The 24,476-nt window shown below is 42.0% G+C and overlaps 1 protein-coding gene across 1 annotated transcript in view; it reads left to right on the top strand.

Annotated features, from left to right (window-relative positions):
- Positions 1 to 24,476, top strand: part of RAB11FIP4 (RAB11 family interacting protein 4) — a 194,114-nt gene that overhangs the window by 78,919 nt on the left and 90,719 nt on the right. The window lies entirely within an intron of this gene.

The raw sequence follows: 24,476 nt of genomic DNA, 5'->3' as shown, positions 1-24,476 counted from the left end.
CATTTACATCAATCAGTAGTACAGCAAGGCAAAACATGGGCAATGATTTTAGATGGGTGTTCTAATGGGGATCTCATAAAGTCAGACAGTATATATTGGTACTAAGACAGAAAAGTGGTAAGGACTTGCCCAGAGGTCACCCAGCTAAGAAGTATCTGAGGTCACTTTTGAACCCAGGACCTCCCAAATCCAGACCTGGCTCTCTAACCACTGAACTACCCAGCTGCCCCTGATTTTAATATAAAGTTTAGATGAATTTGATGGCTCTGGAAGGGGAGAGATAAGTAATAGAATAAAAGGCATTTTCTACCTATTCCATATATTTGAACCTCCAGTCCCTCATATGCCCAACAGGATTACTATGGCAACCACCAACAGTCAACCCATCATCAGTAGGGTAAAACGAATCTGGCTCCTGATGGTACAATATTCCAACTCTTGGTGAATTCCACATTACCGTGCTAGGAAGAGACTATGTCAAAGAATCATCTCTCATCTCATACATATCTGAATTCTTCATATTCATTGTTTCTTACAATGTAGTAGTATTCTATGACCTTCGTGTGCCTTGAGTTTAGACATTTCCTAATTAATGAACAGGGCAGCTTTGGGGTAAAGCAATAGACATGGAATCAGGAAGACCTGAGTTCAAATCCAGCCTCATTCCCTGTGAGATCCAGGATGAGTCACTTAATCTTCATCTGCCTCAGTGCCTGTCATAAGGATCAGTTGAGATAATTGTTGTAGGTAATTTTGATTATTTATAATTTACAAAATGGTGACTTTGTGAATTTGGAAACTTTAAAGTTTCCAAAACTTAAAGTGTAATTTCAATGTTCAGCTATGATTATGATGACTATTTATAATTCTTTGTTAATATAAAATATTATCATATTATAAAATATATGTATATTATATATGCCTTTATCAATATTTTGGTCTATTTTGTATTTTCATTGGGTATATATTAGGGTATCTGTCTTGTCATTGGGCTAGATATCTAAGATTGGTATCACTGAGTCAAAGTGACATTTTAGTCATTTTCTTTCAATAACTGAAAATCTCTGGAATCATCGAACCAATTCACAACCCTACCCACAATGCATTAGTGTGCCTGACAATCCCTCCAGCATTGACTCTTTCCATCTTTTATTGTATTTGCAAGTTTCCTGGGTATGAAATTAGACCTCAGAGTTGTGCTGGGCCCCTTTGGAGCACTGTTTCAGATTGTTTTTAAGAGTTTAGAGTTCTTTGAAGAACTGTTCCTATCATTTTATGTGAATGAATCCTAAATCCCTTCTGAGCCTCAGTTTCCTTGTCTGTAAAAAGGAGAGGGTTACGCCAGATGATCCCATCCAGGTCTAACATTCCATGATTCCAATTTGAACTTTAAGCATTGTGTCCCTGTGCCACTCTGTCTCAGGGATGATGTTCTTATCTTTATACTCTAGAGGGATCCAGGCTGGTGGTTGGGCAGTGTTACAAAGAGGTGACCTTGAGTGGAAGGGAACTAAAAAAAGTGGGGAGTGAGGACATCAGATTTTATCCCTTCTGCATGCATGTCCCCATTCACCCACACCCCAGGGTGCTCTGAGAGAGAACTCTTGTTGTCTCTGGTGGGACATAGGCCATGATAAGTATATAGAAAAGCTCCATATCAGGGTGGGAAAAACTAGGGAGTCAGAAGACCTGGGTTCGGGTCCTGCCTGGGCTGTTGGTTGACTGGTTGATTTTTGGCAAATCATTTTCCTGTTGGGAGCTCTGAAAAAGAAAGGAGGTGGGCTAGACCACCTACAAGGTCCCTTGAGATCCTGATCTGTGTTTTGTTTAGGGTGCAAATCCCTAAAGACATTTAATTTTCAGTCTAGAAGAAGAAGAAGAGGCCCCCTTCCTCCCACCCCCTCTTCCTCTGTGTCCTCCTTCCCCAAGCCTATTGTGTGCCAGTCACTGGGCAGCATTTTAAAATTCTGATTGGAAATCAGGGCCCTTTGGGATGCGAGGCACACACAGGGCTCACTGTGCTGGCTCCGGCAGGCAGGTTCAAGCTGCTGCCTCTCCATACATTTTTCAGCCCCTTCTGTCAGGAATCTTTTCATAGCCTTAAGGCTAAAGAGGTGGGGGAAGGGGCTTGGGGAGATGGAGAGGGATGGAGATGAGCAGGGGGAGGAGGAAGGGAGCAGGGGCCATTCATGGGCTTTTGCTTCTCCTCATTGAGGGATGGATGTTCAGGCAACAGGTCCCCCTGCAATCAGACTGATTATCTGGCTTTGCTGTTTTAATTGGGGGGTGGGATAGACAAAGGAGAGGAGGGCCCTGCTGCTGATGAGAAAATAATATGCTGACTCAGAGAGAAATATGAATGGGGGGGGGGCAGGATGGGGAGGAATCCCTAACCTCCCAGCCCCCAAACCCATTAGGTCTTATGGCAGCTTTCTTGCCTGACTGCTTAAGCAGATCTCTCTCCCTTCCCACCCTCTCTCCCTTTCTCTCTTCTTTTTCTGTCTCTTCTCCTCCCTCTCTTCTTCCCACTCCTCCCTTTTTTCCTTCTTTCTTCTCTCTCTTTGCTCACTCTCCTCCACCCTCCTCAATAACCACCACCAGCCCCCTCTGTAGAGAGATTCTTCTCTCCCCTAACACCTCTCTAGTTTTCCCATCCCCCTTCTTCCCCTCTCCTTCTCTCCCTCTTAAAGAACTGGTATAGGATGCACAGAGAAGCTGGGGTCATCTCCCAGGCACTAGGGACCCCCTCTTCTGAATCCATGAGACAATTTGGACCAGGTTCAGTTCTGAGAAAGCTGGCCTCTAATGAGAGAAAACCTGGGCTCCTTTTTTTCTCTTGGCACCCCACCAAATCCCCCATCTCCAGGCCCTGGAGATGATTTTACTTATATTGTTGGTTATGGCTCATGTCTAGGGTTTCCTCCAAAAGAGAAGAGTCAAAAAGGCACTCAAAAGGACAATATGAGTCAAATCTGAGGCAGCTTCCTACAGACAGATTCCTATATCCAAAAGAAATGCAACATAAAATATTCATAAGTGCGCATTTGACAAAATACAGACTTAAAATAGGATTCGGCAACGTAACATACTGTAATTGCTGTTACCTTCTACTGAGAAACAGATCCTGGAAAAAACCTCCCCAGAACTCTAAGCAAATTGCAGGACTGCTCATTTGGCATTTTGCATCTCACCTTGGCCTCTGCACTGTCCAAATTACTCCCTGCAAGCTCTTGCTGTACCTGCTTGGGCCAATTATTTTGCTGGTCCTACTCTACTCATTGGGACTCCCGATCTATCAAATTCATGAGATTGCCTCCAAGCCGGAGTACATCCATTTTAAGATTGCTACCCCGGGGGGCAGCTGGGTGGCTCAGTGGATTGAGAACCAGACCTAGAGATAGGAGATCTTGGGTTCAGACTGGTCTCAGACTCTTCCTAGCTGTGTGACCCTGAGCAAGTCATTTAAATCCATTGGCCAGCCTTTATCCCTCTTCTGCTTTGGAACCAAAACACAGTATTGATTCTAAGATGGAAGGTAAGTCAGGGCTTAAAAAAAAAAAGGATTGCCACACAATCTCCCACTCAGGAAAGAAAACATAAGAAGAAAAGGAAGCCAGAGATCCAGACGAAGTTTCTTAGTTGGCTCCCTCTAGACTAGTTGCCATGTGGGTGAAAAGATGGTGATTTGGTGGGGGGAAAAAAGCCTTTCCCAATTCTTCATTGGCATTGCATGGTGCCAACTGGAGATCTGAGGGAAGAGAAGCCAAGTTAGAAGCTGTCTCTTCTTTTAATTGACATAATACCCCAAAACCCTCTGCCACTGTCACAGGGCTCCAGAGAACCAAGGCACCAACCCATATTAAAATGCCAAGTCCTCCAAGTGCTGGGCCAACACATGGCTAGATTTGTTGTCCTATAGATTCAAGACAGTGTAACTGGGGTAGAGTCGATGGGGCATCCCCAAAAGGAATCAATAATCATTTGTTGTTGTTCAATTGTTTTTCTCATATCCAACTCTTTGTAACCCCAATTGGGGTTTTCTTGGCAAAGATCCTGGAGTGGTTTGGCATTTCCTTCTCCAGCTTATTTTACAAATAGGGAAACTGAGGCAAACAGAGTTAAGTAACTTTCTCAGGGTCACCCAGCTAGTGTCTGAGATCAGATTTGAACTCAGGAAGATGAGTTCTCCTCACTCCAAGACTGTTACTCTATCCACTGGATCCATTAGCTACAACACCTGTCAGGAATTAAGTCCTAACGTTCCCTAGTGGTCAGTCTGCCGAGAAGGAAAACTCTGAGCATGTTCTATGTTCATGATCTCCATATCCCAATTCTGGGCTTCTCTAAACTCTCTTTCTCTCAACAGCAATCAAAAACTTTTGTGGAGAAGCTTGGGAATGAGAGAAATCAAAAGTTAGGAAGAATTCCTGAAGGAAGATGTGGAAAATTTCTGGTTCTCTGTATAGTTGTAAGACATCCTAACACAAAGAAACCACAGCTTTACCAAATGTGTAACAGAAAGCTTTCCTATCCCTGGTTCTAAATCTATGATCTTGTGGGAATTTTTTAAATCTAAACTTTATTTTTAAAATGTTATTATCTTATTTATTAATATAATGAACAACAGAATGTTGATGTCAACAATATCAAACTCAAGATTCTCTGCAAAAGGGAAAGCAGAGGGCTGAAGAGATCCATAGTTCTTGGCCCAGATGCTTCCCAGATGCTCATGAATTGGTAGCAAAGTACTCTAACCAGCTTCTTCTCATACATGGGCCTGATCATACCTTTCTTAACAGAAAGCATTAAATACCTACTACCAAAAGATGAAAGCACCACTGGCCCTCCAAATACAGCCTGACTGTATGTTTATATATTTTATACAAAACATTCATTGCTTATATCTCAAAAAAATTCTATAAAAGCTCACAAGAAAAGGATATATTAGGGGCAGCCAGGTGGCTCAGTGGACAGAGAGCTAGGTCTGGAGTTAGGAGGTCTTGGGTTCAAATGTGGCTTCAGACACTTACTAGCTGTGAAACCCTGGATAAGTCCCTTAACTCCCATTTTCTAGCCCTTACCGCTCTTCTGCCTTGGAACCAATGCTTCTGAGACAGAAGGTAAGGGTTAAAAAAACAACACAAAAACACCACTTGTATAGCCTGAGTAACTAAAAGGATGTGCTCCCAAGATCCCAGGTTCTAAAGAAGAGCTCATTAACCATTCAGTATTTTTTGAAGAAGCTAGCCCCAAATACCTCAATATTCATTAAATAAGCTACCCACCCTGACATTTATACTGCCTTTACCTCCATTCAGTACTCATAGCTTATGCTGCAAATATACAAAGTAGACCCAAGCACAGTGAGAATGTCAGAGAAGCGGAGGTCTACATAGGGAAAGGTCCACATAAAAGTTTTTGGCACCAATTGGCATCCTTTCACTAAACTATAGTACAAGCTGATAATAGGCATTCGTTGTTGTTGTTCAGTTGTTCACTCATATCTGACTTCTTGGGAAAACCCATTTGGGATTTTCTTAGCAGAGATACTGAAGTGATTTTCTCCAGTTCATTCGACAGATGAGGAAATTGAGGCAAATGGGGTTAAGTGACTTGTCCAGGGTCACGCAGCTAGTGCCTGAGATTGGATTGGCATTCAAGTCTTTCTTACTGCAGACCCAGCCCACCTAGCTGCCAAATAAAGACATGTTCCATTGTCTATGTTGAACGTACGACACTGGAAGCTAATATCCAAAACTGGAATTCAATACCCTCCATGGGGGAACATCCGTATGAATTCAATCAATAATATGTCAACATAGAAACATTGAACAAATGGCTAAGTCATGTTGATTTGCCACCAGATGCTGCTGCAGAGTTATCTTAAGAAGATTAGATTTAGCAATCAATATAGATTATGCAAAGAAATGATAGAAACTAGGCAACACTCCACTAAAGATTGTAAATTTTTTTTAAGACTCTTGCCTTCTGCCTTGGAACCAATATTAAATTGGCAGAAGAACAGTAAGGTCTAGGCAATGGGGGTTAAGTGACTTTCCCAGGGGAAAACGGCTGGGAAGTGTCCACCTGATTCCTGCAAGGTTGTAAAATCTTAGCACCTACGATATAACCGGCAAACCACGGAGGTCAGAATTGTGCACTGGAAGCTTTTTATCTTTCACAACTGACAAAGGACAAAGGAATCAGCGGCATCAAACACAGACCTTGAAATATCCTTGAGAATCCAACCCAGAGACCATCCTGGAACCAGACCGTTATCACCAACCAAATTGTTGTCTCAATCATCCAGAGATGAAGAAGGGTTACATATAGAAATCTCTAAGTGGCATGGAATGAAAATCTTTTAGTGCATAGAGATCAAACAGAAATTATGTGGCAGCAGGATGAGTGGTGCCTCATCCCCCTTGTCTTGTCTCCTGCCAAAACTGAACCAAGGAAACTAGAACACATACAGGTGAAGTAGTTTGCACCGTGGTAGGGCTAGTGGGCAGCCAGGTGGCACAGTGGACAGAGTGCCTGGTCTGAAGTCAGGAAGACTGATCTTCCTAAGTTCAAATCTGACCTCAGACACTTACTCACTGTCTAACCCTCCCTGTTTGCCTCAGTTTCCTCATCTGTAAAATGAACTGGACAAGGAAATGGCAAACCATTATGGTATTTTTGCCTAGAAAACCCCAAATATCATCACAAAGAGTCAGACACAACTAAAATGACTGAAAAACAGCACAGGGCTAATAAGTAGCAGGGATATGATTAGAACTCAGGACTTCCTGAATCTAATCTTCTCTCTAAAGCAGGATTTTTAACTTCTGGCATATGAACTTAAAAAAAAAAATCAAAAACTGTATTTCAATAAAATTGAATTTTTCATTTGTAATAGAACTGAATTAGTAATTCTGCATAAATGTATGTATTATTTTATTTATTATTTATCATTTATTGTTTCATTCTTTTTTGTATTTCATATTGTTTTATTTCAAATTTATTTAATTTGTTATTAAATATTTAAAAATTAATAGTGTTTAATTTATTTAAATTATATTTAATTTTTATGTTTTATTATTTTTATGTATTTAAAAACATTCTAAGAAGGGCTCTAAAACTATGATTCTGTGGCTACTGCTCCATGCTTTCATGTGACTGAGACAAAAGCAATATGCAGAGGGCTGGGGAGTGGGGCTGTTGGGTTGCTACCACTTTCTTGTCAGGAGGAAACAGAAGGCTGGGATGTGATAAAACACAGTGTTTTGCTCAGGCAGATTGTACCCTGGGATCCAAGAGGCTCAAGGCTACCCGTGGGTATTTTTCATAAGTAAACGCCACATGAGAAAGAATTAGGAGATAAGGGGGAAGCCTATGAGGCTGCCAGCTAAACAAAACTGTGTCTCCAAAAAGGGTCATGGCTCCCCAGCCTTCCTGAGTCCCCCATCTGTCAGGGAAGTCCTAAGCCCAACAGGGAAATTGGGTCATAGACTATTCTAGCCTGGCACAGGGGACAGTGGGCAAGATGATCATATAGTATAACCCACACAGTAATGCATTATTTGGCATATCAAGGACACCGGCCAACAGAGCAGACTATCTTGGGTTGATCTGGTCTCCTTTGAACCCAAGTGGAACCTAGAAGGGGTCATCTATCCCAGTGTGTATGCCTGTGTGATCGAGAGAAATCCAGAACACCTGGGTTCCAGTCTCATCTCTGACACAAACTTAGCTCTGTGGCTCTGGGCAAGTCCCTTTAGATCTCAGTATCTTACTTAGACAAAAGTCCAAGACTTTAGATTTGCAAAAGAGTTGCTGATTTCCATCAGAGAAGGAGTTTCCTCATTCCGAATTCTGTACATGAATGAAATCAGAGGTCCAACCAAAAAAATTCTTGTGTATTTTTTTCCTTTCAAAAGTCCTGGGTTAGGTATAAAATCTGTAGTTAAGGGTAGGTTATATTTGGATGGAAATGGGAAATTTGATTCTACATTTCTTTGGAGATCTTATTCCAGTTTTCTTTTGGGGTTATAATTTTTAAGAAGAATTTTTAAGAATCTCAGCACCCTTAATAGAAATCTGGAAAGGACTTTAGAATTCAGGGGTTATTTTCACCTTATTCTGTGTCCTGGACCCCTTTGGGTAGCAAACTACCTAAGCCTAGGGATCCCTTCTCAGAATAATGGTTGTAAAAGCATAAAATACATAAGATTTTTAAAAAAAAAAACCCTTACCTTCTGTCTTTGAATCAATACTAAATATTTATTCCACAGCAGAAAACCAGTAAAGGCTAGGCAATAAGGGTCAAGTGACTTGGATAGGGTCACACAGCTAAGAAGTGTCTGGGGCTACATGTGAACCCAGGACCTCCCATCTCTAGTTCTGACTCTCACTCTGAGCCAACCAGCTGCCCCTAAATACATAGGATTTGAAAGGAAACCAATTTTATCCAGACACAGTGATCAAAATATTAAATGTTTAAATTCACTGATCCTAGGTTAAGAACTCCTGATAAAGCTTAAAAGGCAAACTCCATCTCCACCACCATTTTGTTATTGATTCATTTTGGTCATGTCCAACTCTTCATGACCCCATTTGGGTTTTTTTTTTTTTGGCAAATAAAGTGGGATAGCTAAGTTTGTGTCAGAGATGAGACTGGAACCCAGGTCTTCTGGATTCCTCTCGATCTACTATGGACTATAGATAGTTTTCCTTCTCTGGTTCATTTTGCAGATGAGAAAACCAAGGCAAACAGAGTTAAATGATTTGTCCAGGGTCACATAGCCAGTAAATGCCTGAGGCTGGATTTGAATTCAAATAAATGAGTTCTTTAATTTCTCTGCTATGCCACTTTGCTGCCTCATTTTACAGATTAAAACAAAAAATCAAGGTCCATAAAGAGGATACTGAAGTAGAGTGAATAATGGCCCTGGAGTCAGGAAGAACTGAATTTGAATCCTGCCTCACATTTATCAGACCAGCTATATGACCTCAAGCAAATCCCTTAGTCCCTCTGAGCCTCGGTTTCCAGATATGTAAAACAAGAGGGTTGGACTCAGTAGCCTCTAGGGACCCATATAATATCTCTAAACCTACGAGCCTGTGATTTACCCAAGCTCACATATAGATAAGAAGCAGAACTGGGAATCAAATCCTGTGCTCTCATGCCAATTAGAATTGGCTTACCACACTAAATTTGTATTTGCTTATATGTATAAACCAGAGGAATTGCTCGTCAACTCCGGGAATGGGGAGGGAAGACAACATGAATCATGTAACAATGGGAAAATTTTTTAAATAAAATTTAAAATAAAAACAAATGCTACTGATTCTACCTATTAAAAAATAAAGAAATTTGTATTTGTTTTGGACGGAAGAATAGGACATTTTGGTCCAGTGACAATAACCTTTGGGTCCAATTCAAGTTTTGGTAAATTAGCTTTGTTTCTCTTGGTTTGGAGGCTCTCGGTTTGGCCTTGACACACGTCCACCTCACAGAGCTTTCCTATTGATTCTCTCCATTATACTCCAGCAGCCCTGTGAGATCAGTGGCTATTGAATGGGGGAGGGGGGTCTCTCTTTTTCCCATGTGCCCTCTGATCCCCTGGTTAGACCACACATTCATCAGAAATGGGGGCCTCATTTTCTCCTGCTCTCTGTCCCCCCATAGTGCCCAGAACTGAGCTGTTCACCTGAAGGCAGCCAAACACTAAGGCTGAACTCAATGCTAATAATTCAAAAGCTGTTTCCTTCCCAGAAATTCCTTCTCAACTCCCCACCCCCACTGCCACCAAGAGCTGAGCTCTGGAGGCAAGGACAATGGAGATGACCAGTGGGAAAATAGATCCAGCCCTAGGAAGAAAAGCACCATAGAAATCCTGGGGATTCCTATTCTGCGTCTGGGACTGGTTAGCTAACGTGGCCAGGGCACCAGGCTAATGAGGCCAGGCTCCTAGAATTGATTTCCCTCTAACCCTCCTAGGTCTTGCATTGTCAATGCCTGGAGAATAAGAATGGAACAGCCCAAAAAGTATCTCAGAATTCACTTCCCCCAGTGAGTATCTTTGTAATGGGATAGAAAGTGTATTGAACTTGGAATTAGCAGGATTGTGAGACAAGTTTGGTGGCCAATTATTCCACTTCTTAGTTCAAGAATCTTCAATAGCTCCCTATTATTTCCAGCCTAAAATACGACCTATAGCCTAGCATTTGAAAACCTTTGGAGTCTGACTTCTTATCTTTCTGGATATTTTCTATCATGCCCTTTCTTTTTGTCTTCTTTTTTTTGAAATGCTTACCTTTTGTCCTGATAACAACTCTGAGGCAGAAGGGCTAGGACTAGGCAGTTGGGGTTAAGTGACTTGCCCAGGGTCACACAGCTAGGAAATATCTGAGGTCAGAATTGAACCCAGGACCTCTCCTCTCAAAGCCTGGCTCTCAAACCACTGAGCCACCTAACTGCCCCTATCCTGCCTTTTTACATGCTGGGTCTCAGTGAAACTTTCATCTGAACTGCAGGTCCTCTTCACCTTTGCCCCTAAGAATCTTCATCTCTCTTCAAGACCCAGCTCAAGCGTTACTTCCTTAGGGAAGCCTTCACTGACTCCTTGGATAATTAGCTCTCTTCCACTTTTCAAATGGTCTTGCTTATTCATAGGTTCATCAATTTGGAATTGGATGAAGCCTCAGAGATCATCTCATCCAATGCCATCATTTTGTAGCTAACAAACATGAAGTACAGAAAGGTGAATTGTTCAAGGGACCCACAAGGCTAAAAAATGTCAAAGCCAGGATTCAAACCCAGCTCCTCTGACTTCACCTCTGAGGCTCATTCCAAGGCATCACACCTGCTCATATTTTACATTCCCTAATAGAATGTAAACTCTTCAGAGGGAGGGAACCGTTCTGTCTCTGTATTCCTAAAATCTAGCCCAGTGTTTTGTATGCAGCAAGCATTTAATAAATACTTGTCACCGTGAATTGAGTGAAAAAGCCTTTTCTCCTTCTTTCTTCCTAAGTAGAATAACATCAGTCAGTCAGTCAGCAAGCACTTATTTATTTACTGTGTGCCAGGCTCTGTGCTAAATAGGGATTGAAAGGCAAAAACAGGACCTTCCCTTGAAGAGAGCATATTCTAATGGGAAGGGAAGGGAGAAAAGGCATTTATTAAGTGCCTGGGTTTACTATGTATCAGAACTATCGTGAAGTGCTTTACAAATAGGATCTCATTTGATCCTTACAGCAACCCTGGAAGGGAGGTACTATTATTATCTTCATTTTACAGATAAGGAAACAGGCAGAGAGCAGTTAAATGACCTGCTCTAGAAAGTGGCTGAGGCTGGATTTGAACTCGGGTCTTTCTGACTCTAGGTGTAGCACTCTATTCGTTTTGTTGCCTAGTCACCTCATAGCAACTAGCAGATAACAAGGTTCATACAAGCCAGAAGGAGGGTCACCTCAAAGGTTCCTTCCAACTCTTAACTCCTGTGAAGTGTCTCTTCTCGGTAGATATCTGGTATAAAGAACCCATTCTCCAGATGAGTTCACTTATCTGGAACTGCTTCTGGATAATAAGTACCTTTTACTTTGCTTTCTTGCCATCTGGGACATTTGTCTCACTTCCTCTGCCTGAGCCAGGACCTTCATCATCTTTCCCTCGCAGATCTAAGGATGCTTCTGCTGAGCAGAAAGGTGTGAAGGTATCTTCTACTGCTCATTTTGTCCAGTTGATCAGAAGGCACCATTGGCCACAGCTGGTGGGTCTCTTCTCAAAACTGGCTCCTTGCCTTTTGGGGAGTCTTTGCTATTCGATCTTTTTAAATTTTTGTGTGTTTGAGAGCCCAGAAGGAAAAAATAACATCTTTTAGCTGAAAAACCACTTTTGTTGAGAGAATAGAGAAATCTAGTGATTGAGATTCTTTGGGCTGTAGATTCAGGGTCAACCCTGCACAAAATTGGGATCTAGGCTCATAGATCTAGAGCTAGAAGGAACTTTAAAGCCCATCTCATCTAACTCATTTTATAGTGAGGAAACTGAGGCTGAAAGAAAGTGATTTGCCCAAGGTCATAGCCTACTATATACATATATGTATGTATGTATGTATATAGGCAGACAGATACAGTCATAGTTTTATTGGAGACAGATGGAAAGTGGAAGTTGACATTGAGTTTCTTCTTCTTGCCAGAAGTGGTATCCATTGGAAAAGCGTTGACTTTATTGGTTCTACCTCTTAGTATGTACGCCCAATCTTCTTTTCCTACCTGGCCACTTTGGCAGCTCAGGCCAGAAAGCCATGGATTTTGCCCCCTAGTATGAAGCCAATCACTTCCAGAGTAGACAACTGCTTCCCTCTACTCATTAATGCAAGATGCTTTCATCTTCATGAGGAGAGCCATATTTTTTTCAAACGCTCACCTTCCCTCTTAGAATCAATATATTGGTTCCAAGGCAGAAGAGTGGTTAAGTGGGGTTAAGTGACTTGCTCAGCCTAGGAAGTATTTGAGGCCAGGTTTGAACCCAGGACCTCCTGGCTCTCAATCCACTGAGCCACACAGCTGCCAGGGGAGCCATAAAGGAAGATCTGTTCTTCAGGAGAAATATCCTCCCAGGGGGAAGGGGGGCACATAGGCTTCGATCTACTTCCTCCATGACAAAGATGGAGACCAGAAAGCATAGGCTTATATGTCATAGGATAATAACATTTAAAGCTGAAAGGTACTTTAGAAACCATCTAGACTAACTTCCTCACTTTATTGTTGAGGAAACTGAGAAGTTATATGTCTTGCCCACAGTCACAACAGGTAGTCAATGTTACTGGAAGCAGGGGTTGAATTCCAAGACTCCCACCCCTACTTCCTGTCACTGCCTTTGGGCATTCCCCATCCCTCTTCCTATACATGTTGGGTCTTAGCCACTTTGGTCCCCAGCAGCATCTCTATCCTTGGTGTCTTTCCCTACCCCCAGTCTGCTTTATCTCTAATCCATTCAGTTGTTCTGTTCACTTCTTTAAGTGATCCCCAAGTAGGGGACAAGGATGGTGAGATGTCACCTTGGAGCATGTCATATCTGCAGTGGAGGTTCATAATATAAGGAGGTGATCTAGCACCAGAATTCCCAGGCTAGATTTTGCACCTTAGCTTAGATTCATTGGGGAAAGTAAAAGGAGGTAGAGCTCTAATTTCCTGATCTCAGTTAAGCCTATGCTTACTGTGCCATGGTAGGGCGGTAGGGAACTGGGGTCGGAGGAAGGGAGGACTGATGATCAGTTGAACTAATACACTAGTGAGGACAGGGAACCAAGCAGAATGGTTCTCACTGCTCCTTTCCTTTGCTCACAGCAAGCATGTGGCTCTGTCTGGTATTTCCTCAAAAAAATCCCTATCTGCTGTTTCACGTGATGTCCCCCTCTAGGCAGAAGACAGTAAGTCACCACTTAGGTTCCTCTCTCCTCACCCTCCCACTGATGCTGAGGATAGAAATGCCCTAGCCTGCTAATAGACATATGGTTCCCTCTCAGCTTATGCCACCTCCTACCTGAAGCTTTTCTTGATCTCTCCAGATCCTAATGCCTCTCCTCCAGCAATGTGCTGGTAAATGTTTGACAACTGGCCCTTCAAAAAAATGTACCCAAAACACACTTAAAAAAAGGTTTTAATTAAAATTTTAAAAAATTTAAACCCTTACCTTCCATTTTAGAATAGATCTTAAGTATTGATTCCAAAGCAAAACACTAAGGGCTAGACAATTGGAGCTAAGTGACTTGTCCAGGGTCACACAGCAAGGAAGAGTCTGAGGCCAAATTTGAATCCCAGACCTCCCATCTCCATGTCTGACTCCCTATCACCTAGTCACCTAGAGGCTCCCGCAACACACTTTTACATTTAATCTGCTTGAGATTTTCTCTACCATTTTCTTAGTTCTAAAAACAAATCAACAAAACAATCATTCAAACCCTAATTTGTATGGTTTGCCAGTTTCCAAGATGTCAACATTCATACTGAAATTGTAGCAGTCAGCTTTCTTGAGGCAATTCAAGCTAGTTCCTGCCCCTACTCCTGCCCAAATTCTCCTGATTTTTCTTTTCCAATGTTCCTTATATACTTACCTATGTATGGAGAGGTACCTGTGTGCATATTTGTAGTAGTTATATGGGCACCTTTTCTTCCCAGTGGAATATAATCTCCTTGAGGACTGAAATGGCTTTGCTTTATTTTTCAGCCTTTTTATCCCAAGCATTTAGCCCACTGGCCAATACATTGAAGACATTTAATAAAAACTTAGACTGAAGGGGCAGCTGGGTAGCTCAGTGGATTGAGTGTCAGGCCTAGAGACGGGAGGTCCTAGGTTCAAATCTGGCCTCAGACACTTCCTGGCTGTGTGACCCTGGGCAAGTCACTTGACCCCCATTGCCTACCCTTACCACTCTCTTCTAACTAGGAGCCAATACACAGAAGTTAAGGGTTTAAAATAAAAATTAAAAAAAAAACTTAGACTGATTGATTGATTGATTGATTGATTGATTGTCACAGCCCAAGGAGGAGGATTTTCTCCCCTTAAGGATTACCCAAGAGCCAAGTATTATAATAAAGAAAGAGCCCATCTCAGAGACTCAAAGACTTGGGTTCTAAAACGAGAAATTGCAGGCTAATGTGGACCTCCACAGTGGCTGGCTCTGATAACAGAGTCAAAGACCTGGTGCCCCTGGTGATTACTCCCTCTTCTGTGATTTGCCCTGCCAGAATACCCAGCAACTTGTACAGCGTCAGGAGGCCATTAGAGGCCCATTGAACCTTCTCCCAGTTAATTTCTGGAAAAGCAAGAAGGAGCAGGATCTCCAGGTGGCTCCCCCATTCCTCCAGCAGGATCTGGAATGAATCCAGTTGGCCCCCCTTTTGTTCGACCCTTTCCCACTCATATCCCAGAAAGCATCTGACTGCCAGTTGGATGAAACCCGCTTTTAATCTCTGTTTGGATACAAGAGGAGAATTCTATTCCGTTGTATTTCCCCTAAGCTATTGTACTGAGTCATTCCTAGAACCTGATCCTCCACCCCTTCACTACTTTGCCCTCAATGCCCACAGCTCAGATTTGTGCCTCTATAAGCTTGTTCACTTCCTGACGCTAAAAGATCAGGCTGACTTATTTACCATCGGAACTGATTCATCCAGCTCACCTTCCATGCTTCTGCCTACCCACTCCCAAGCAGAGCGCCCAGGAATTCCCTTTTCACATATGCTGTGGGGCTGATTCCCTCCCTCACCTGAGTCTGGCAGAGCCATAGCTGAGCCCCACTTTCCCAAGCCAGACCCCAACAAGGCATAGTGGGAAAGAGATTTCAAGTAAGAGGCTTAAATCCTTACTCTGCTATGTACTTATTTGCCTAACTAGGGAAAATAAGTTCCTTTGTCTCTCTGGACCTCAGTTTCCTCCTCTGTAAAAAAGGGGCTTGAAATAGCTGCCCTTTAGGGTTCATCCCAGAAAGCTAGGCAGTATGGTACATGGAGTGCTGGGCTTAAAGTCCAAAGGACTCACCTTCCTGAGTTCAAATCTTGCCTCAAACAGACACTTACTAGCTGTGTGACCCCGAGCAAGTCACTTCACTCTGTTTGTCTCAGTTCCCTCAACTGTCAAATGAGAAGAAAATGGCAACCCCCCCCAGTATCTCTGCCAAGAAAACCCCAAATGGGGTCAGAAATAGTCAGACACGATTGAAAACAACTGAATAACAACAAAGGTTCATTCCAGCTCAAGACCCATAAGTTGATGATCCTAGAGACTTTATCATCCCCTTGCTTGATAATTTCTACATTTTTTTTTCATGACATAACCCTATTGGTAAAAAAAAATGTTTTGGGTATGCTGTCCTAGCATGTGTATACTGGCTATATTTTTTTAAACTCTTACCTTGTCTTAGAATCAATACCATGTATTGGTTCCAAGGCAGAAGAGTGGTAAGGGCTAGGCAATGGAGGTCAAGTGACTTGTCTAGAGTCACAGCTAGGAAATGTGTTAGGCCAGATTAGAACCCAGGACCTCCTAACTAGGCCTGGAGATCTATCCACTGTGCTACCTAGCTGCCCCTATTCTCTCTCTCTCTCTCTCTCTCTCTCTCTCTCTCTTTACCTTCCATATTACCGTTAATACTGTTTATTGATTCCAAGGCAGAAAAATGGTAGGGGCTAGGTAATGGGGATTAAGTGACTTGCCCAGGGTCACACAGCTAGGAAGTGTTTAGGGCCACATTTGAACCCAGGATCTCCCTTCTCTCAGCCAGGCTTTCGGTCCACTGAGTCACTTAACTGTCCCCCTACTTGCTTCTTTACGAATTATATACAATGTGATCTGTGTCTTCAGTCATGATGTGGGGAATATGGAGATACATATTGCATGACAACCCTGATAGAATCTGTATCAGACTATTTACCACCTTGAGGAGGGAGGAAGAGAATCTGAATTGTAATATATCAGAAAAAATTGTCAAAAATTGTTTCAAATGTAACTGAAAAAAAATAAAATTTAATTATAAGTTATATAGACATGAATATTGCATGATTTATTAAATTTGTACAGAAATGGACATTTGAAAAGGATGAGATAAAGCTGAAGTAATATTTGATGCAGGAATCAACAGGGACTTAGCCGAGTTTTATGGAGTAAGGGGATGCCATCGTCTGATCTATGCTTTTGGAAAATAACTTTGGAGGATGGATTGAGGATAGATCAGCTTTGGGAGAGACTCAAGGCAAGGAGACCAGTTATGATATAAGGAAAGGTACCGAGAGACAGGACTTGTGACAAGAGAAGTGGAGATACATCCAAGAGATGGAGAGGGAGAAATGAGGAGGAGTTGAGCCTGATGTAGAGGCGGTGAGCCTGGGTTGTGGGAAGAATGGAAGGGGGGGGTGCTTTCTGCAGTAAGAGGGCAGGATATGCTAGCAAAGAGGATGGGGGTGCAAATCACGACCCATGTTGTTGTTCAGTCATATCTGAAATTTCACGACCCCACTTGGGGTTTTCTTGGCAGAGATACAGGAGTGCTTTGCCATTTCCTTCTCCAGCTCATTTGACAGATGAGGAAACTGAGGCAAATAGGGTAAAGTGACTTGCCCAGGACCACACAGCTAATAAACCTAGATTTGAACTCAGGTCTTTTTGACTCTAGGCTTGACACTCTATCTACTAAGCTATCTAGCTGCAAATAAAACGTATTAAAACCCAGGCTCCCCTGCTTATCCTTTGATCTCATTCCAAAATGAAAAGGGAGGAAGAGAAAGACTTTTAATTGTTCATATGAGCCTCTCCTTCCTAGGAACTGCCTCAGCCACAAGGTGATTTGGGGAGTGGAGAATGGGGCTCGTGTGTGTGTGTGTGTGTGTGTGTGTGTGTGTGTGTGTGTGTGTGTGGTAGGGGTGGAAGTGGGGCTGATTTTTCCCAATGGTATCTTCATAATTGATGCTACTAGTGCCCAGGGAAGCAGTTAGGCTCTAATTGCCTTGAGTGACCAATGGCTGACTTAGGATTCAATGTCATTAGGGCTGTACATTGTTGGGGGAAGAGGCAGAGTTGGGGGAGAAGATGTTATAGAGGGAGAAGGGTAAGTATGGCTTCTGTTAGAGGCAGGACTCGCGACTGCTAATAATGAGGGTGGGAGGAAATCCATCTTCCCATCGAAATCATTCAGAGAACCAGGAGGGATCATTTTGTGTGCTTTATTCTCCAGAAGAATCTATGTGCTGCATTTCTCCAAGACTCCACTCTTTCAAGGCAGCCAGGCAGTACAATGGATAGAACAATGGGTCAGGAAGTCAGGAAGCCCTGAGTTCCAAACCTACTTCAAACACTTACTAGCTATGTGACTCCCAACAAGTCACTTATTTCTCTGGTCCTCAGTTTCCAAATCCGTAAAATGGAGTCAATAATAGTACTGACTTCACAGAGTTGTGAGGATCAAAATGTGATAATATGTGCAAACTTTAAAGCATTCTATGTAAGTACTGTTGTCATATGAATATGGGTTATTTTGTTTTCCTAGCTGGTGGAGATCATCATTACCTTCTTTTTTGCCTTAATTTTCCTTTTCTAGCTTTTTTCTTCCCAGTTTTGATTAACTTGAATTCTTTACAAAGTATTATAGTTATAATTATTAAAGGGGGGGGGAGGGCACACAGGTGGCTCAATGGATAGAGATCCAGGCCTGGAGTAGGAAGTCTTGGGTTCAAATTTGGCCTCAGATACTTCTTTCCTGTGTGACCCTGGGCAAGTCATTTCACCCTCATTGCTTAGCCTTTACTATTCTTCTGTGTTAGAAACAATACATAGCATTGATTCTAAGACAGATGGTAAGGGTTAAAAAAAAAAGTAAATATGTTATAAGCAAATTTCTCCCATAAGTCAGTTGAAGCTCAAAGAAGTTTACATTTGTTGCCTGAACCTAGGAATAGGGAAGGAGATACAAAAATGCCTCTGGATGCTTCCTAACTAGCTGGACACTTCAAGGATATGGCTTCTGGCCATATTTTCTTCACTCATTAAAAAGTAAAAAGTCAAGATCAGGCTGGGGAGATCACTGGAGATCACACTGTGGGAGGGTCCCCCGAATGACCTGGGAAGGTTTAACTTGGAGAAGGAAAGACTTAGGTCCTCCTAACTGTCTTCAGGGACATGAAAGACTATGGAAGAGGGGTTAGATGTGTTCCTCTTGGCCCCAGAGGGAAGAACCAGGATGGAAATCAGAAAGGATTTAAGTTGGAAATCAGGAGCCTGAGAGGTAACCAGTAGAGGATTCCCTTTTCCTGGAGGGTTGCAAGCAGAGGCCAGGTGGTCACCGATGTTGCAGAAGGGATTCTTGGTCAGGTTCTGGTTGGACTGGATGGCCCCTGAGAGCCCTCCACACTCTAATTCTATGATGGGGAAATCACTGAAAAGTTTGGCTCTACATCTATAAAATGGGTATAATAATATCAGTACTCTGTGACTCACTGGAGATGAGTCAAAGGCTATAAAAGATTGGAAGCCCCATATAAATGCAAGTTTCTGTGGTAATCCTGCAAGGGTTCCAATGAAATTGAGATGCTTCAATGAATGTGTTGAATCCCGGAGGAGAGCCTGGAATCCTGGAAAAGAACCGGGAGTTCATGGCCATAATCAGAGCAGCCTGGCCCAGTGAGAAGAGCCTGGCTGAGGCAGGAGTCAGAAGCCCCAGATCTGAGCCCCAGCTTTGCCACTAATTATCTGTGGGTTCTTGGGTAAGTTGCTTCCCCTCTAGAGGCCTCAGTTCCCCCAGTCAAATAAGAGGATGGAACTTGATGGTTTGTGGGATCTCTTCCAGTGTTAATGATGCTTGTGGTTCTCTTAATGAACTGGGTTAATTGGAAATCTCTGCTGTTGAAACTAATTTGCTTCATATGTCATTTGTGAGGACATGCATTATCATTCATGAATGGGTTTTGTGTCACCATAATTTCTAGAGGAGCAATGTGATAGGGCATCAAGGTGGCATGGATCAAATGAAATATGCTTTGCATATATAATTTCCAAAGTGTTTTGCAAGCCTTAAAGTACTATATGCCTGTTAGCTATCATTATGATTGTTACTGTTATTATTGTTATTATTATTATTATTATGGTGCTGGACTTAGAATTAGGAAGATCTGTACTCTAGTCTTACCTTTAATATTTCTCAATTATGGGAGCCTAAGACAAATCTTTTCTTTTTTTAGACAAATCTAATAAGTCACAACTGGTTATGATGTTTGGCAGAAGGAATTCCCATACTGGGAGTTTCCAACATTGACCAGAAATCACAGGCCAGTGTAATTTTTTTTAGTTTTTTTTAATAACCCTTACCTTCTGTCTTAGATTCAATACCAGATATCATTTCCAAGGCAGAAGGGTGGTAATGCCTAGGCAATTGAAGTTAAATGACTTGCACAGAATCACACAGCAAGGAAGTGTCTTAGGCCAGACTTGAACTCAGATCCTCCTGACTCCAGGCTGGGTGTTCTGTCCACTGTGCTACCTACCTGCCCCAGACCAGCATAACCTTAAACCTTGGATTTCTGTTGCCATTGTTAGTAGGGAAAATGGCAGCTCACCTTTTTACAGAGGACTGACCTGGGAACCAGGAGATCTGGGTTCAAATCCCAATTTTGACACCTTCTAGTTGGATAATTGGTGGATCTTGGTCAAGTTGATTTATCTCTTTGAGCCTCATAGATGTAAATATTAGGAACTTAAATCTAGAACTAGAAAGAGTTCTCAGAGACCATCTAATCCAGTCCTTCTTATTTTACAGAAGTGGGAAATGAAACCAATGGTTATCCAATGGCTAGCCCAAAGGTCATCAAAGGTGGGATTTAAAACTGAGTCCTCCAGTCAGTACTCTTTCCACATTGTATCATACTACTTTTCCCTCAGTGTCCTCATCTGTACAATGGAGCTTATCATAACATTTATCTTAACTCTCTTCCTGAGTTGTTGGGAGCAAAGTTCTTTGTAAACCTTAAAGGCACCAAAAGAAGTGGAAAGATTTTTTATGGAAATCCTTATTGTCGCTCACCCTATGGCATTAATCAATGGCCTTTTTTGGTGGCTCAAATTATTTCAAATAATGTCCACTCAGATGTAGAATTCCAGGTGACTGGCAAGTGCCCGTATCCTCACCAGGTTGGCCTCCTGGGGGCTATTAGCTGCTCTCAAAGTACTCCTTTCTCACCTCCACCTTTTAGAAAACCCCAAGTTCCATCATGCTCAGCTTCTGTGATTCCTCTCATGTCTCCTTCCTTGGATTTTTCTCAAATGGTCACGTGTAGACTGGTTTGTTCCCATTTTGTACATAGTGGAATACCTTCCTCATCAGAAGGCAAGAAGTGTTCTTCATTTTATCTTTGTATCCACAGTGCCCAGCGAATAACGCCTTGCGTATTGAGGCGGTGTTTAATAAGTGCTTTGTGGATTGGATCAGATTGGATTGGGTTGGATTGGATTGGATTGCTTCATAATCCATCCAGCCATCCACCCCAGGCCATCTTGCCATCCATACTACTTCCACTTCTCCTGGAATCAGAACCCTGCACACTGGATCTTCAGAATCTTTGGGGAGGTTATTCTACTTAGCTTTGGAATTCCCAACCTGGGTCTGTGCCATCTTGCTTCATGTTTGAATGAATGTAAATTGTCCTAACATGCTAGACCTTGGCAGTCCAGATCAGACTGTTCTTCACATCCACCCAACCACCTTGCCACCTGTCAGACCCTCCATGTACCATCTTCCTCATCCCTTCTTTCTAGCTCTTGCTCCGAGCTCAGTAATAGAATCACCATTTCCATGCCACCATTCTTCCTGAAAGGATTATATTTATTGACTGCCTTTTAGATCAACGCAATATCCTGTGCTTCTCTTCCCTGGTCACCAATTCCTCTATGCATGTTGTCTCTTTCGATTAGAATGTAAGCTCCTTGAGGGCAGATACCATCACACTTCTTATAATTGTATCTTAAGTGCTTAGCACAGTGCCTGGTACAAAGTAAGTGCTTAATAAATGCATGTTTTTCATCTTTTTATTGAATGGGACTAGATTGGGTTGGATTGGATTGGACTGGACTAGGCTGGATTGAGTTGGATTGGATTGGATCTTCTAAATCAGTGATGGGCAAACTTTTTAAAGAGGGGACCAAAGGAAAGGAAATGTTCATCTGTCAGTCTGTTTTCTAAGGTGACTCTTTCGAAATTTCATTATATTGTATCCTACTCACTTTATTCATCAGATTAGGAATAATGCTGCTGGGATAGAACATTTCAGGGGGTGGCCGTAGTTTGCCCATCACTGTTCTAAATCATAGATTTTTGACCTGCATCAGTAGAAGGAAGACTCCTATCAGTGAAATCAGAGGTTGCTGAAGTATATATATATATATATATATATATATATATATATATACACACACACACACACACACACAAACAAGTGTACATGCCACACACACACACCCCCACACACACACACACATTCACAATAGTCCTCCTCCAATACTAAATTCTTGACATGGGGAATGAGAATGATTCCAGATTCTCTAAAGACACACCAGTAGAATACAAATTCTGCTACATCCTAGCAAGCTGAAAAAGGCTTTGAGTGTTAACCAGGCTATCAGCTATTGTCTCAGTTTTGGGGGAAATGGGGGAAAAAGTGAATTCTTCCAACTATAGATTGATGAACTTTGCAGATTCCTGGCAAAATTCTAGAAAGCCTAATTAAAAAGACGATTAGTGAATACTTAGAAAGGGAAGCAAGCATCACTTTGAGTCAATATGAATTCATACAGAACAAACATCTTGTCATTGGGGAAATGACTAAAGAAATTGGGCCATGTGAATATAGAGGAATCTTATTATTATACTGCACCATAGGAGATTATACATACAAGAAATTTCAGAGGAACATGGGAAATATTAGTATCAGAGGATCAAAGTGCATGAACTGTTTCAGAGTGAAGAAACAGGAAAAGAAAGTAGAATTCTAAATAATTGCAGTGAACATTCTTGATCCCAGATAACAGCTGATGATGAGATCAGTGCCCCCCTTCCCACACTTTCTTTTTCTTTTCTTTTTTCATTTCTTTCATTTTACTATCATGCAAAGCACACTTTCATATTAGTCATTATTGTAAGAACCCACTCAAACAAAACCAGCCCCCCCCCAAAAAAAACCCTAAATATGCAGATATGAAAGACCATCTGCTTTGATCCACATCCATCTGACCCCAATAGATCTTTCTCCAGAGGTGGGTAGCATCACACATATTTCAGGATTGTCCCATATCATTGCATTGCTGAGAATAGCCAAGTGTTCACAATTGATCATCGTAACAATATTGTTGTTACTATGTACGAGTGTCTTCCAGTTTTGCTTATTTTGCTCTGCATCAGCTCATGCATATCTTTCCAGCTCTTTCTGAAATCATCTTGCTTTATCATTTCTTATAGCACAATAGTATTCTATCACCATCATATACCACAATTTTGTTCAGCCATTCCCCAACTGATGGACATCCCCTCAATTTCCAATTCTTTGCCACTATAAAAAAAGAACAATTATAAATATTTTTGTACCCATAAGCACTTTCCCCTTTTTTATTATCTCTTTGGTCCCCACCCTTTTTTAAAGAAAGATAGGGATTTATGGCCATGGGATGCCTTCTATATTTTCAGTTAGAATCCCAGTATTGGTTGTTTTTTCTTATCCATTTTTCTTTGTCACAAGTGTTTTGATCTATGGTGTGGAGTGATGAGCTTTAATCCAGAATATCTGATGGGAAAACAAAAAATGAAATCTACAAAAGTCAAAGGAATTGGGGAATAGAGACGAGCCACAAATGAGTAAGATCATAAGTTTCAGTTAAGGTTACCAAAGCAAACATTTCAGAAAGCCCTTTCCCCCACACCTGAAAAGAACAGGTTCAGGAGCACTTGAGTATCATTTATACCCATGTTTTAGAGAAATATCAGTTAATACTGGCTCTCCTTTTAAAAGTCCCCAGGATGTGCGTGTGTGCGTGTGTGCACGTGTGTGTTTGTAAAACAAAATGAGGTGGGAGAGGCAGAGAGAAGCAGGGAGAATGGGAAAGAGAAAGAAAGGGAAGAAAGGGAGGGAGAAGGAGGAAAGGAGGGAGCTTAGAAGAGATAGAAGAACACAAAGACTCCCATGAGTGCACAGATATGTTTGCTACCAATCTGCTAGACAGAAGGAAGATAGCATACTCTCCTTCCAAGGCCAGCCCTAAGTAAAGCCCTGAAGTAGATAAGGATGATGTCTAACCTCATCTCCAGTCCTCTTGGATGCTTAGCTCTTCACTTCTTCTGGTCCTTTCCATCAGAAAGAAAGCAGATCTTAAAAGATAACTTTGAAAAAGGTTATTACTATCTAGAGCAGGGGTTGGCAACCTTTTTGGCTGTGAGAGCCATAAACGCCACATTTTTTAAAATGTAATTCCTTGAGAGCCGTACAGTGCTCACAGTGCGGCTCCTGTAACAGCACCTGAAAAAAATGGACTTTATGGCTCCTGCAGAAAGAGCCATACGTTGCCGACCCCTGATCTAGAGCAATCAAGAGCAATCAAGTTTAATTCATTCAATTTTTATCCCAAGAAGCTAAAGGACTAAGGGATGTTTTACTTTGAATTTTCATTGATCTCTTCTTTTTTTTTTTTTTAAACCCTTGTACTTCGGTGTATTGTCTCATAGGTGGAAGATTGGTAAGGGTGGGCAATGGGGGTCAAGTGACTTGCCCAGGGTCACACAGCTGGGAAGTGGCTGAGGCCGGGTTTGAACCTAGGACCTCCTGTCTCTAGGCCTGACTCTCACTCCACTGAGCTATCCAGCTGCCCGATCTCTTCTTTTTATATCAGCTTTATTTCCAAATATATCACTTCTTCCTCCTCTACCCAGGAATCCATCCCTCGTAAAATATTAAAA

This window comes from Gracilinanus agilis, chromosome 4 (genome assembly GCF_016433145.1).
Source record: "Gracilinanus agilis isolate LMUSP501 chromosome 4, AgileGrace, whole genome shotgun sequence".
NCBI lineage: Eukaryota > Metazoa > Chordata > Mammalia > Didelphimorphia > Didelphidae > Gracilinanus > Gracilinanus agilis.
Note: the sequence above shows the minus strand (reverse complement) of the source record. Positions and strands in the feature narration are given on the sequence as shown.